Genomic DNA, 14169 nt, shown 5'->3' with positions numbered 1-14169 from the left:
AACCATTATCACATGTCCACTTTGTCATATATCAACAAAGCTTGATTGACAGCTATCCACACAATGTAAAACACACAGTCAAAACAATATGATCACCTCCAATTACAAGCAGCAGTCAACCAGGAAGTATTTATGAGGATTGTATGACAGTTAAATAATGGATGACAGCGTCACTCCATCAGAGTCGTGACATGGCCTCCATGTCAACACTGACCATACTCTTAACAACCTTGGGATACAGAGTTGGTTCAGCACATAGGTGGAACGTAACACTATCAATAATTTATTGATTCCCACCTTCTCCCCTAATGATGTGTTATGACAGCTGGTTTGGATAGGTATTCCTGTAAATATTTGACAAATGCTTGAAAATGGGTATAGTAGTCCTAATCAATGTTTCTCTGATACTTGTGTCCTGATGAAACAGTTGCTGGCGTGTAATGTGGTATCAAAATGATGATAATAACATTCTATGCAAAGGCATTGTTGTTGCAGTGTTTTCATGACATGATAGTGAGTTTTGGTTTTGCACAATATTTTTAGCAATATTATTCCAGCAATATCACACTGGGTAAAACTTTGCACTCTGTACACATGTGGGGAATGGAACCCAAGTCTTCAGCATGACCACCAAACACTTTAACCACAGTGCCACCTTACTGTCCAAATAGATTGTCCTAATCCGTCTGACCCGTGAAGGTCCCAGGGTAGAATAGGCCTTCAGCAACCCATGCTTGCCACAAAAGGCGACTATGCTTGTCGTAAGAGACGACTAACGGGATCGAGTGGTCAGGATCGCTGACTTGGTTGACACATGTCAACAGTTCCAAATTGCGCAGATCGATGCTCATGTTGTTGATCACCTGATTGTCTGGTCCAGACTCGATTATTTACAGACCGCCACCACATAACTGTAATATTGCTGAGTGCGGCGTAAAACTAAACTCACTCACTCACCTAATCCTTCTACTTCCTGTGGTAAAATGAGTTTAATACATGAGTTTCACTAATTCATTATGACAACCATGAAATAATTTCTTTACTACCTATTTCTTAATCTATAAAAAATGCACTGATCACAATCACTGCCTAAAACAACAGAAATATCTTATGAATCATGTCAACAGTCTACAGCTTAGACTAACTTCTAATCATGTTCATGACAAATAATCACAAAACGTCATGAAAAGGAGCTCAGAAACCCTTCGTATTTTCAGAAACTGGAAATCTAGACTTGCATGGGTTTTTCTCTTAGATATGTTTGTTTCAAGGTCTGTATGACAGCATGTGAGTGAGTGAGTGAGTGAGTGAGTGAGTATAGTTTTACACCTCTTCGAGCAATATTCCAGCATTAATATGGCTGGGAACACCAGAAATGGACTTTGCACTTGTGGAGACCTGAATACTGGTTTGGGGGTAATGAGCAAGCTGTTGAACCACTATGCTACCAAAACACTCATCTTGCCAACCAGACTGTCTTCAGTTATGACATCATTCCTAGTGTGATGACATTCAGATCTGATTTCACAACAAGAATCATGCCCACAACTATGGTGTCTGTATAACATGAACAACACGTGCAAGAATGAAGTGATATCTGCCCTACCGACGTGCAGTTTTGCATGAACTCAACTATTTCCAACCCTACAATTTGCTGTAGGACAGCAGTGCTAAATAACACAAAAACAATACATGAACAAAAGGGAAGAGAGAATCCCAAACATGACTACTGGTACTCCCTAATGCACTGTAAATGTTAAAACAATGAAATGTCCTCAACACAGATACTGTCGACACCCAAATTGATCAATTACATGCAATTGTTTCCCAGCAGTTGCTCTATGCCTCATTAAAGGAGAAATAGAAATAGCTTGAAATGTTGTTAAAAATACAAAAAGATCTTGTTTCACACCCAAAATACTGCATGTCTACATATTAATCCAACTCTGTCTCTAGAAGGCTAAATCAGTTATCAGTGTATACCAGTCTATAAGATAATTGAAGATGCTTCAATCAAAAAGCCCCAATTGGGTATAACAAATAACATATTATTTTGGTACCAGAAAAGTGATTACAAACACCGCCTATAGATATAATAATCCAATAAAATGTACAGCATTGGTATCAAGATGTATCTCATAAGCCAAGTCTATTTACAACTATCTGGGCAGCTGGTGCCCTAGCTTGTCCCAAGGCTGTATTGAATGATAGATCCATGGTATTACAGTAATTTTATCCTTAACATAGGAAAGTCTAAATATGCAGCTTTCATACAACACCAGTCTTTCAAAAGGACAGTTTGTTGTTAATATTTATACCATCTATGAATTATGATATAATCCAATAATGATAGCATTAGAGACTTGTGTGAGTCTACGGGTGCTGATAACTGGAGAGTCTATTACTAAAGGCTTAGTTCCTGGTGACTGAAGCAAGTATAAGGTCTTTCACCACATCATAAACCCTGATGCTGTATAGAAAGTAATACTGCCATAAACTGGGGTCAGGTTTCAATGAATTAATCATGATCAAATTACAGATAACAGCCAATGACAGCATGGTCATGTGTCTATGCAAAACATAATCCATGACAAACTTCCTCGACATAATCGATTAATGTGGATTTCTTCCAGACCGAAACTTGATACTAGTAAAGCTAGGCCACAATACTCCATCACCAGTGCTAGGATGGTCTTCCATGAACTCGTCTTGAAGGTCTTGTCTCAAGTTTATCCCTCTCAAAATGAACCATGTGAAATTTACAGCTTTTGTGTTCGGCACAGACAACTAAAGCCCATTGGTCAGCTGAGGTTAACTCATGTCCAGTGGCTATTAATTACTAGCTAATCAAGTTGATATCTGCCAAGACCAGCTCTGAAATTATTCATCAGCGGTGGAGGCAATATGTTACAATCGAAGCAATAACAGCATAGAATCCTCAATGTGAATAAACAGAGCTATGGAAGGGATTCTATTGTCACGAATGAAAGGCTTAATTTCCTTGTGTCATCATTGATGTTTGGAGTATGAATAAGAAGCCATTTTGTCTGCTGCAATGACTAGATACACTTGGCGAAAATATGAATCAACACATTTTCATCGCTCAAGGAGGAAAAATAAAATAAAATTCAAACTTAAACAAATTGAAAAATCAATATGAAATATCAATATGAGAATAGAAAAAAAATACTACTCAATAGAAGTTTAAAAAGCACCTGATCCTGATGGCATAACAAAATAATCACAATAATATGAAGGATCAGTGTTCCTTAACTGCTGAGTACTAAATATAACTCAGTGCCAGCCTCCTGATCCAGAAAGGATTATTGAATGCCCCAGCTGAGACAGTGACAATTGGACACAGTGACAAATGGAGTATTTGAAAGTTTATGCACGAGAACTAAAATTCCCGTCCTCTATTTCTGACTATCATGAAAAAGCACCCCCCATGAGAAATGTACATCACTGAGCAAGCTCGCACTGTGGCCAGTTTTGGTGAATACAAATTGCAAATTTTGCTTGAGTTTCAGTATTATCAATTTAAAAAACCCATCTATGTGAGACAGTTCGACATATTTATTCAATTGAAAAAGTCCCCTTTTGGCAACCAATCTGTTATGTGTTTGTAAATCAACATAACGCCACAGGACTGACCGTCACTGGAAGTATTTTTGTAAATTGCAACTTACCAGATTTGCACTTAATCTTCCTGCGTTGTCATGTTCATGACCTACAAACTGCTTGGTCTGCAAAAAAACCAACAAAAAAGCATGTGTCACTAGAATTTCACAGCAATTTGTCAATGTTTCATATTTCTTTGGAACAGCACAATGTGCTGAAAGGTGTTTCTTTCATATCTATTATATACAGTACAGACAAGCAGGGTGATATTGTTTCTGACAAATCTGTGGACGTGTTGAAATGATTGAACTCTTCGCTTATTACAAAAGGTAAGAAACATGGTGGAGAATTTCAATGTAAAGCTTCTTAGTGACTGTTCTGCCAGTGTGAATGTCAATTCTTAGCTTGTCTGAAGTGTTGGTGGGCTCCTTAAAGTGAAATCACACGTTTAAAGGATTTAACAAAAGGTAACTCTCCAGGTTATGCTTACTATTTTAATGGTGTGATCCTCCTGCCATAAAGAGTGAAACTACTGCCATATACAGAATGGTAGAACTATTACTATACAGACTGCTGTGCCTCTATTTCAATACTGACAGTAATACAATAATATGGAGAGTGGTAGAACTATTTCAAGAAAGACATTAATACAACTCTAGCAATATGGAGAGTGGCAGAACTCTTTCAAGACAGAGAGTGGTACAATTATCTAATTAGTAACAGTTGGGCAATTGTTTCAGTACGGATCAACATTAGTGCAACTCTTGCAGTGCATGCAACAATGGCAATAACAAGAATAGTGTCACGTTTCTTTCTGTAAAGTCGGTGGATTTTACTATCAGGAGTGAAGAGCAACGATAGAATCAGTATCTTAGTACAAACCTTATCAGCCAACACTGCACCACTATCATGTTCTGGTTGGTTGTGATGTACTGAAGTGAGTGAGTGAGGTTAGTTTTACACTGCACTCAGCAACATTCCAACTATATGGCAGGGATCTGTAAATAATCGAGGCTGGACCAGACAATCCAGTGATCAACAGCACGAGCAGCGATCTGCACAATTGGGAACCAGTGATGTGTCAACCAAGTTGGTGAGTCTGACCACCCGTTAGTCGCCTTTTATGACAAGCATGGGTAGCTGGAGGCCTATTCTACCCCTGACCTTATCGGGTCTGTGATGCACTGAAAGTCCTATCAGATGGTTAATTTGTAATTTTACAGTCAAAAGACTGCAGGTAATTGGTAACTCATGTTTATTTATTTGGTGCAATCTACAATCACTGCTCCATTGTTGGCTCAATATGAATAATAGAGTGTTTTAACATAGCTTTCAGTCCTATCTGCAGATCCTGGTGTAAGGGGACACAACACTGCAGACAAACAAGGTCCTTCAAATCATTGAACAGGACAAGAGCAGGTGATTGCCATATCTATACTTCCATACCTGTAACACCACAATTGAAATCTGTTTAACAGGCACGTCAATCCTTTGTTCAACACTAAAACAACATAAATGGAATATAATCCACATCCACATAATTTTGATAGCTACACCAAAGATCAAACTTGTCACAAATATGGATTCAAACCCAGAAACACCACATGTATCACAAAACAATACAACACTTTATACGTTCTAACTGTGACTCACCATGATTTAGGAGTAACAAGATACAATCAGGATCCCATGCATGTTGTATGTTGAGACAAATACTGGCAATGAGAGCAACAAACAACTCTTTTTTAGAAATTTCCACTATCAGGACTCACACAGAAACTAAGACCATGGAGTCTGGATGCCCAGTGTTAAAGTGTGGCTTTTGACATTAATGTCATGCATGGAAACAACGCAGGAGACAATCATGGGAAGAAGCTGCCCGATCCACCATGAATGTCTTGTGAGAGGAGCTGGCCCAGCTCCCTTCATGATCCGTAATATAATTGAACCAATCTGAGGTGCGGAGCTGACAATAAGGGCTGCTTTATGGCAAATGTGTTGTGCAGGACTGACGTCATTCTAAACATAAACCAATTGGACTTTATGGTAGGGCAAAGGGGAAGCATGACACAGGTCTGGTCCTTGTGTGGACAGCTGATGAAGAATTGGTCTTGGAATAACGAGGAAGATGGAGAACAGTTATTGTGGCCTTTTCACACAGCTCATTTACCCGAAAGTGAAATTTTTGTAAATTTCCAATTATGAAAGCAAACTTTAATGTTTGTGTGAGGAAATTAAAGAAATTCTTTGATCTTAGCTATGGATTCCATCACTTCTCATAACGGAAAAATAACCTTGGAAATGAAGAGGATGGGGGGAGCATTTGATTCATATATTAAACAACAAATAAATTATTCATCATGTAGCAATCAATCAGCATCGGCACATATTGATACACACATACCAACAAGTGTAATGCCTTGATCAGTGACAGGACTTGACATCATCAATGTCATTTATGCCTCATCTGCAAAGCAATTTTTGGTTGTTGCCAACACTGTTGCTGTCATGCTGTGAGGGAAACAAGTTTGAATCTCCTGACATTTTGATTTGTACATTAATCATAAACATTACTAAAATCACACGTAAAAATGTTTTGCCTTCAAAACACAAATTAACTTTTCATGGGATATTTCAAGCAGGAATAAATTTTTAAATACTGCCAAATAATCAATAAGTACAAGACATTTTCCACATTTTTTTCAAATAAAAAACACTTCGACATTTCACCCAGGCACAAACTGTTTCAGGAAAAATCTATTTGATATCATTCATAATACCTTCAGCCATGATGTGATTTTTTGACAATTTGATATAATGTCTGTTGCTTGTCCTAACATTTCAGGCCATGATCAACAAATAACAAGGACACAGATATTCTCTGTGATCAACTGTAGTCTTGGTGATCCACTGACTTCAGGGGTTACGTGTCATTCCCAATGGAAACTGACTCATCACAGGCATCAGAAAAACTAACAACATTAAAGTGGTCTTCATATCAGATCCTTACGTTCAATGTCTACCATAACTTTCAATGGCACAAACACACCGAAATCACCATCTTCAAAATGGTTTACCAGTTATTGTACAGGGAGGTAACTTGTTTTCCCTGTCTGCCTCTAATCTGTACTTGATACAATATGGGTGGACAACTGCTGCCCAATCTGTCAGGCCTCATATGTCTTGGTCCCAGTAGTGTATATATATGCTCCCTGTCAGGTGACTAGAACCAGGCAATCAATACATCGCCATACTATGTCAGGAAGCGAGGGCCCTCAAACCTACCATGAAATTGTGCCAGAGAAAATCCATACCTTGGTCAGACAAAGACAGGGCTCATTCCAGCAGGTGTTTTAGGGGATGTTTGGACAATGTTTAACTGTTAGGTGTTATAATACTGCAATAAACTGCTAAATCTTGCCACTTGAGATTGGGTCCTTTCTCAGATCTTGTTCCCTGACTGTGGACAATTTGGTTATGGTGTAGAACATCTCCATAGAGAACTAACATGCAGCATGAGACTGAGGTCCATACAGTTGTTTTATAGCTTGTACAAGGACATGAAGATACCACCTCTATGGACATGTCTCAGACAGGCAAAACAACGAGCAGTAGTTCATAGTTCAGAGTGAGTGAGTGAGTTTGAAGTTTTTTTCAATATTCCAGCAATATAATGACCGGGGACACCAGAAAATCAGCTACATATTGTGACCATGTGGGGAATCAAACCCATGTCTTTGGTGTGAAGGACGAATGCTTTAACCACTAGACTACCACTCCATCCCCCTCAGCAGTACATAACATAATAAGGATGAGAATATTTTTGGCAATATTTACTGTGCTAAGTGGTTGGAAGGCTGCTGGTTTGCACTCAGAAATACAGCATCGTAACTCTAGTCAAAGGTTCAATGCACTTGCAAAAGTCATTTTCAACTCCCTGGGAAGTATACAATGTAATAAGCAATACTTAAATTTTCATTGTGTTCATCAAAATTCTGGCAATGTGATTGGTTAACTGGGAACATTTCTTTTGATTTCATTTCCCAATGAATCTAAAAAGCTAAGCCCCGCCCACCGAACCGGACTACTTTGGGACCTGAGGAATGTCAGGGAATACCTTTACACGGCGAGGGAATTCCCGTGCACTCAGGTACCCTAATGAACTTTGGATAAACATTGATGAGATACATTGTGGTTAACATAAACAAACAACTCAAAATTATCCATGAGCGTTAATAATGTTGTAACGCCTTGACAAGAGCATGTGCCCGATGGAACAACATCAGTTCATCAACTTCATGGCATCGCAATCCCAGTCACATCGCAATCTCTTTCCACTTGCGCAAATACTGCTGCCACTAACAATCTCAGTTCCACTAACTTCATGTCATCGGGTTTCATTTCCAATTCTCACTTTTCAAACTGAGTCTTTCAGTTCGCTGGTAACAATTCAAATGTTTGAACTTGAAACTTTGCTGTTACCGGGACGCGTCATGTTGTTTTGTTTTGTTCTGATTTGCCACCCGATGTTAGCTTGGTTGATTGACAGGTGTTTGGGTGTGCTCTATGCTGATTGGCTAATGGTTTGGTAGGCGTGTCATTTTATGTAAATGAGTCACCTGAGTCATGTCACGCCATTACTGAATTCTTACACCGAAATTGTTAATTGGAGGTAACAAAGATACCTGTTTCGATGAATTTGATTATGTTTAAAGAACTATTGTTGAAAGCCTATAGTATTTGTTGTTGAATTTAATTATAAGAATCGACTGTGTATTTCTTTCGCTGCACTGAGGTATGAAACTAAAAACCAGTGTGCAAACTTTTGTAAGAATCCGTTATGCGGATTCATACAGTTTGCACATTGGTTTTTAGTTTCATACCTCAATGCAACGAAAGAAACACACAGTCAATCCTTATATGACATCTAGTGAAACTCAGGTCACGCTATCAACATGACAAACTGATATTTAACAGACATGAGCTTAGATTTTCAAAGCTTTCTTAGAGCTAAGACAGACGTAATTTCAATGTATGGCACTTACTATCTCAGTGCTAAGAGAGCTTTGAAAATCTGGGCCATGGTCCTTAGTAAAACTGGTTCCACAGTGAGAGTAGAATCTTCCATTGTGGGGGCTTAATCCTGCCCTCACCAGCACTATAATAATGATATATCTATGATTTATTCAGTAGAAAGGCCTAAGGTTCACATACATAAAATACTTATTTGCTAATAAACAAAAAGGAAAGAGTTGGAACATAAATGATACTATAAATGATAATAGAAAGGAACAGCATAAAACTGAAGCATAATGGGGGCCTATGAATCTCCTACAAATCAGGAGCAGATAACCCAGTGGTTTTGAGCACAGTGTTACGGAATGATGTAATACTATAAACCAAGACTTATCTCCTGATCCTGAGCTGGTGTACATGACAAGTATAGGTTGCTGAGGAATATCAACCAGGATACTTGTGAAGATCCGGGTGAGAATTGGTCTTCAGAAACCCATGCTTGCCATAAAAGGCAACTAATGGGATGGCTGGTCAGACTTGCTGACTTGGTTTGACACATGTCATCATATCCCAATTGTCATACCCCAATGCTCATGCTGTTGTCCACTGGATTGTCTGATCCAGACTTAATTATTCAAGTCATATATCTGGAATATTGCTGAGTGTGGCATGAAATTAAAATGATGCACTCTTACAAGGAATATCTTGAGTTGTGGTGTGTTTATCGTTCACATGAAAACTTTCATCAACAAATGATTTGTAAAGATTTAGTGTCTACAATTTCCTCACACATTAACCTAAAACACCAAAAACTGAAAATGTGCTGAGCATAAATCCATTACAGTCTCATAGAAGTCTGTCTGAGCTCAAACTTCACATCTTCCCTTCCTGACACATTTTGTACATAGCCTCACAAAAGGATGAGCCTACTCATCCTTGCCTAACTTTGTCAAGTCTAAACACATTAACTTTGCACATGTCTTACCTTGTAGAGCAATTTCTGGCCATTTCGTCAGAAACGGTGTGAATTTTCAGAAAATGTGTCATGTACATAAATCACGATTGCCATTTACATGAATGTAAATCACTTCTGACCTACAATCAATTGAATCAATATGGCAAAGCGTCATTGTTGGCCACATCACTTTATGCAAGTCCAACAAGGGGTTCACCATAATTTGATTTGTATGTTCCCTGGCGCTAACAGAATGTTTACAAACATTAAAAAATGATACAAATTAAGCGATCTACCAAATCTTGTACCCACGACACAGTTATCGGCTTATTGTAAATTGATCATTTCTGTTGCAGTGGCAAGCGACTCTCGACCAGTACTACACCACTTAAAGGATCAAACACTTTGCTGTGAGAGTAACAGGGAAAACCCATTGCATTTTCCCTCTACATCACTTGTATACTCTCTACCTCTGCATGCTCAGCAAATATGATTACGGCTGAACATTTTGTTGTCCACAGTCTACTTCTATCATGTTCAGACTTCACTAGCTTTGAACTATAGATCATTTTTTTTTATTGGACCAAGTACTTTGTAGCTAATGCTTTCAGTAATGTTGAAAGTAGGGGTAATGAGCTCACATTGATGGTCTTGATACAATAAATTTCCTCTGAAGTTACTCAAGATTTCAGAGGAAGAAATCTATTCTTACTAGATTGTTGTATAGATTGGTACCCATAAAATTTGATTTTGCATTTAAAGTTCTATTTTTTACATCTAAGTTTTGGCAACATACTTGTCTATCTTGGCAGTATAAAATGAAAAAACAAATGCCCTTTTACTTCTTTAAAGGACAAAATAATGGGTCAAAATTGATCTTAAAACTGTCTCCTTATGAAGTTATTATGAATAACAGCAGATTATAAGTTATAAGCTTATACCTTTCATGAAGTTATTGATCATTCAGTATGCTGCTGATGCAGCACTAGGTGAAGTGGCCCATCCAAGTTGTCAGTACGCAGTATATTATTGATGAAGATTCTGATGGAAGCATCAAGTCTTCATGAAGATAAGTTTAGGTTGAGTGCAAGTGTACATCATTAAACAACACAACTATAGCTTGCATGTACAAACTATGTGTGGTCTCACATGACACAGAGTGGGCAAGTGAGTGAGTGTGTTGGCGAGTGAGTGAGTGTGTGTGTGTGCATGGGTGAGTGAGTGAGTGCGTGGGTGAGTGAGTGGGTGAGTGAGTGAGTGAGTGAATGGGTGAGTGAGTGCATGCAAGAGTGAGTGAGAGTGAGTGAGTGAGTGAGGAAGGAGGGAGGGAGGGAGGGAGGTTTCCCACTGTATGAACAGTATTCTAGTTAAAATGTTGGGAAGACCTGTCAGCATGGCTGTGGGACAGACAAAAATGAAATGACTGGGCCACCAGTACCACATTGTGGACTATCGCCAACTGCCATGTCTGTCTATAATTAGTTGGACATTTCTAACTTAACATAATTCACTCATCCATAACCTTACTGATCTGGACAGTCTCATTTGAAAGGATAGCATCTCTTTGAACATTAGACATGTCTTTGGTAAATGACAGACAATTATTATACCATTACCATACACAAAAGCAAAACAAAGTCATGCAAAAATATGAAAAGTATTTTTGGCTACATGCATCCCACAACAACGCTATTGATTAAGGAGAGCCTGTCCCAAGTATCCCCGTATCTTTCACTATCAAGCATCTGAGCATCTGATGGTTATCCATTATTCAACACAGAGCCTGTGTTTTGACTGAACCGCTGTGATTTCCTACCAGCCACAGGATTTGGGGGGTCAGCACTTTGTGTACTCATAACAAGTGATGCATAAACTCACCAACCTCTTGAGAATCATATGCCAAACATTGGATTAATTTCAATATAATTTGCACTGATCATAAGCAATTAATTGTCATTTCAGCGTAGGATCAGAGGAGTATTATACTGTAATCGATCGAGTGTGGCGTACAAATATAATTTGCATTAATGGCACAAAAACATCTCGCAGGCGTTATGGTAGAAAGTCTAAGTGCAAATTTATTGACTGCGAGGCACTGTTCTAGGAATATGGTATTCACAGTCACTGGGTTTGAACTAATGAACACAACTGGGGGAATTTTTTTTTATGGCCCTCAAGAAGCGATTACACTCTGAGGAAATAAATATTTTATTGAAATGAAACTTGGGGAATGTGTCTTAACTCAGACAGGCTTTCCGAAAAAAGTACATAACATTTGTTGGCAATGTGTTTCAGCTGACCAAAAGATTTCTAACTAAGCACAGAGAAGCAATATCATGAAATAACCCCATAATGCCCTTCAATTTCCTGTGTATGTGATGCGTAGGCAGGTGACAAAGCTTTTTCAGAGTAGGCAAGATGTCTAACATGTGACAACCAGATCATGCAAATACATGGCAACAAACACAAATTACACATAGCTACTCATTAAGTACAATATCTGCTAATGAGTGTTTGATATTGTGAGAGTTAATATCAGTGACCTAATGGTCACGATGCCATTTCATTGGGATACTCCCATGTGATATTGCTCCAAGCACAGGCATTATTTTAGTATTATGTGATACTGTGTGGGTAGATATTTAACTGCTATGTTGTTAGTTTCCTGGATGCTGGCAAAAGACCACATATCTGAGTGAGTGAGTAAGTGAGTGAGCGAGCGAGCAAGCCAGCGAGCCAGCGAGCCAGCTTGGTTTTACCAATATCACAGCATGGGACACCAGAAATGCATATTCACATATTGTGCCCATGTGGGGATTTGAACCCAGGTACTTGGGTTGATAAGTGATCACTTTAACCACCACCCGCCGACTACATCTGAACAGCAGTGAGTGAGCGAGTAAGTGCGAGAGTGAGTGAGTGAGTGGGTATAGGTGTTACAACAATTAGAAGCTTCGATATTCAGAGTTGCCATGTAATCTGTAGTGAGATATAGGATGCAGGGGTGTCTTTCACAACATCTCCCATTTAGAAAGATAACCTTTACATAAAACACTAATGTATGCATGGTTACAATCACTTATTGCACTAGACACTTGTAATATAGCAAAAAACACTGATATGAATGTATAGAACAATGTTAAAAGGTATACTATTGATATGATTGGTAGTAATACTGCCAACATGGTAGGGAATATTGATCAGAGATTGGGAAACATGGAATCGAACATTGGTAGTATGGGAGGGAATACTGGCACTTGCAAACCATGAAGAACAGTATTCGGTCGATAGTAAATGATGAAGAACAGTATTCTGACACTAGTAAACCATGAAGAACAGTATTCTGGTGCTGGTAAACCATGAAGAGCAGTATTTTGGCACTAGTAAACCATGAAGAGCAGTATTTTGGCACTAGTAAACCATGAAGAACAGTATTCTGGTGCTGGTAAACCATGAAGAGCAGTATTCTGGCGCTAGTAAACAATGAAGAGCAGTATTCTGGCACTAGAAAAACCATGATGAGCAGTAATCTGGCACTAGTAAACCATGAAGAACAGTATTCTGTTGCTAGTAAACCATGAAGAGCAGTATTCTGTCACTAGAAAAACCATGATGAGCAGTATTCTGGCACTAGTAAACCATGAAGAACAGTATTCTGGCACTAGTAAACCATGAAGAACAGTATTCTGGCACTAGTAAACCATGAAGAACAGTATTCTGTCACTAGTAAACCATGAAGAGCAGTATTCTAGCACTAGTAAACCATGAAGAACAGTATTCTGTCACTAGTAAACCATGAAGAGCAGTATTCTAGCACTAGTAAACCATGAAGAACAGTATTCTGTCACTAGTAAACCATGAAGAACAGTATTCTGTCACTAGTAAACCATGAAGAACAATAACAATTAATCAAGAAAGTCTGTAAATGAGATGGAACGTGAAATAACTTAACAGCTGTCTGTAGAAATCATTTTAACCTGAACGCACCATGACCCTTAGTCAATAAACAATGCAGGAGAATATGAGAAGCGTGATGAAAGGTTATGAAGAGTTAATAAAACAATTTAATATTTTCTGGGACTATTTCCAGGCTCAAAGGACCTCTTGACTTGTTACACATTCTGTCACTATAAAACAGCCTTATCACAAACCGTCAAAGGTTGTGTTTGCATTGCTAGAATAACTGACCTTCCTAGGATCATAAATATTTTTAATAACACTCATTTCATGATACATAACTCCTTTAATATCCCAATTTACAACGAGATCGTGACACAGACAAGACGCACTTCAGAGGAACCGTGTTGAGCGTTGTATTTACTCTGAAAGAGATTAATCAAAACTTGCTTCCAATCATGTGAAGATTATTATCTCAAGAGATGCAACTTCAAACTTCATATATATTCTACTTATCAAATGACATACATATACTGCACATATACATATATATCAAAATGACCTTTTGTTTCATGCTTTGATTTCAGACTGACTTTGAGATTTGTCTGCATAATTCATGTTGTAGATCAGAATTAAATATTTGCTCGACTGAAATATCATTTGTGGGCAACCATAGAGAA

The 14169-nt window shown here is 38.4% G+C and overlaps 1 protein-coding gene across 1 annotated transcript in view; it reads right to left on the bottom strand.

Moving 5' to 3' along the window:
- Positions 1 to 14169, bottom strand: part of LOC137278255 (semaphorin-2A-like) — a 328809-nt gene that overhangs the window by 157353 nt on the left and 157287 nt on the right. Inside the window, exon 5 of the mRNA XM_067810479.1 lies at positions 3690 to 3746. The gene's annotated coding sequence lies outside the window, so the exon portion shown is untranslated. The remainder of the gene's footprint in view (positions 1 to 3689; positions 3747 to 14169) is intronic.

The sequence above is a fragment of the Haliotis asinina genome, chromosome 3 (assembly GCF_037392515.1).
Source record: "Haliotis asinina isolate JCU_RB_2024 chromosome 3, JCU_Hal_asi_v2, whole genome shotgun sequence".
Classification (NCBI taxonomy): Eukaryota; Metazoa; Mollusca; class Gastropoda; order Lepetellida; family Haliotidae; genus Haliotis; species Haliotis asinina.
The sequence above is the reverse complement of the archived record's forward strand: the minus strand, read 5'-3'. Positions and strand labels throughout refer to the sequence as shown.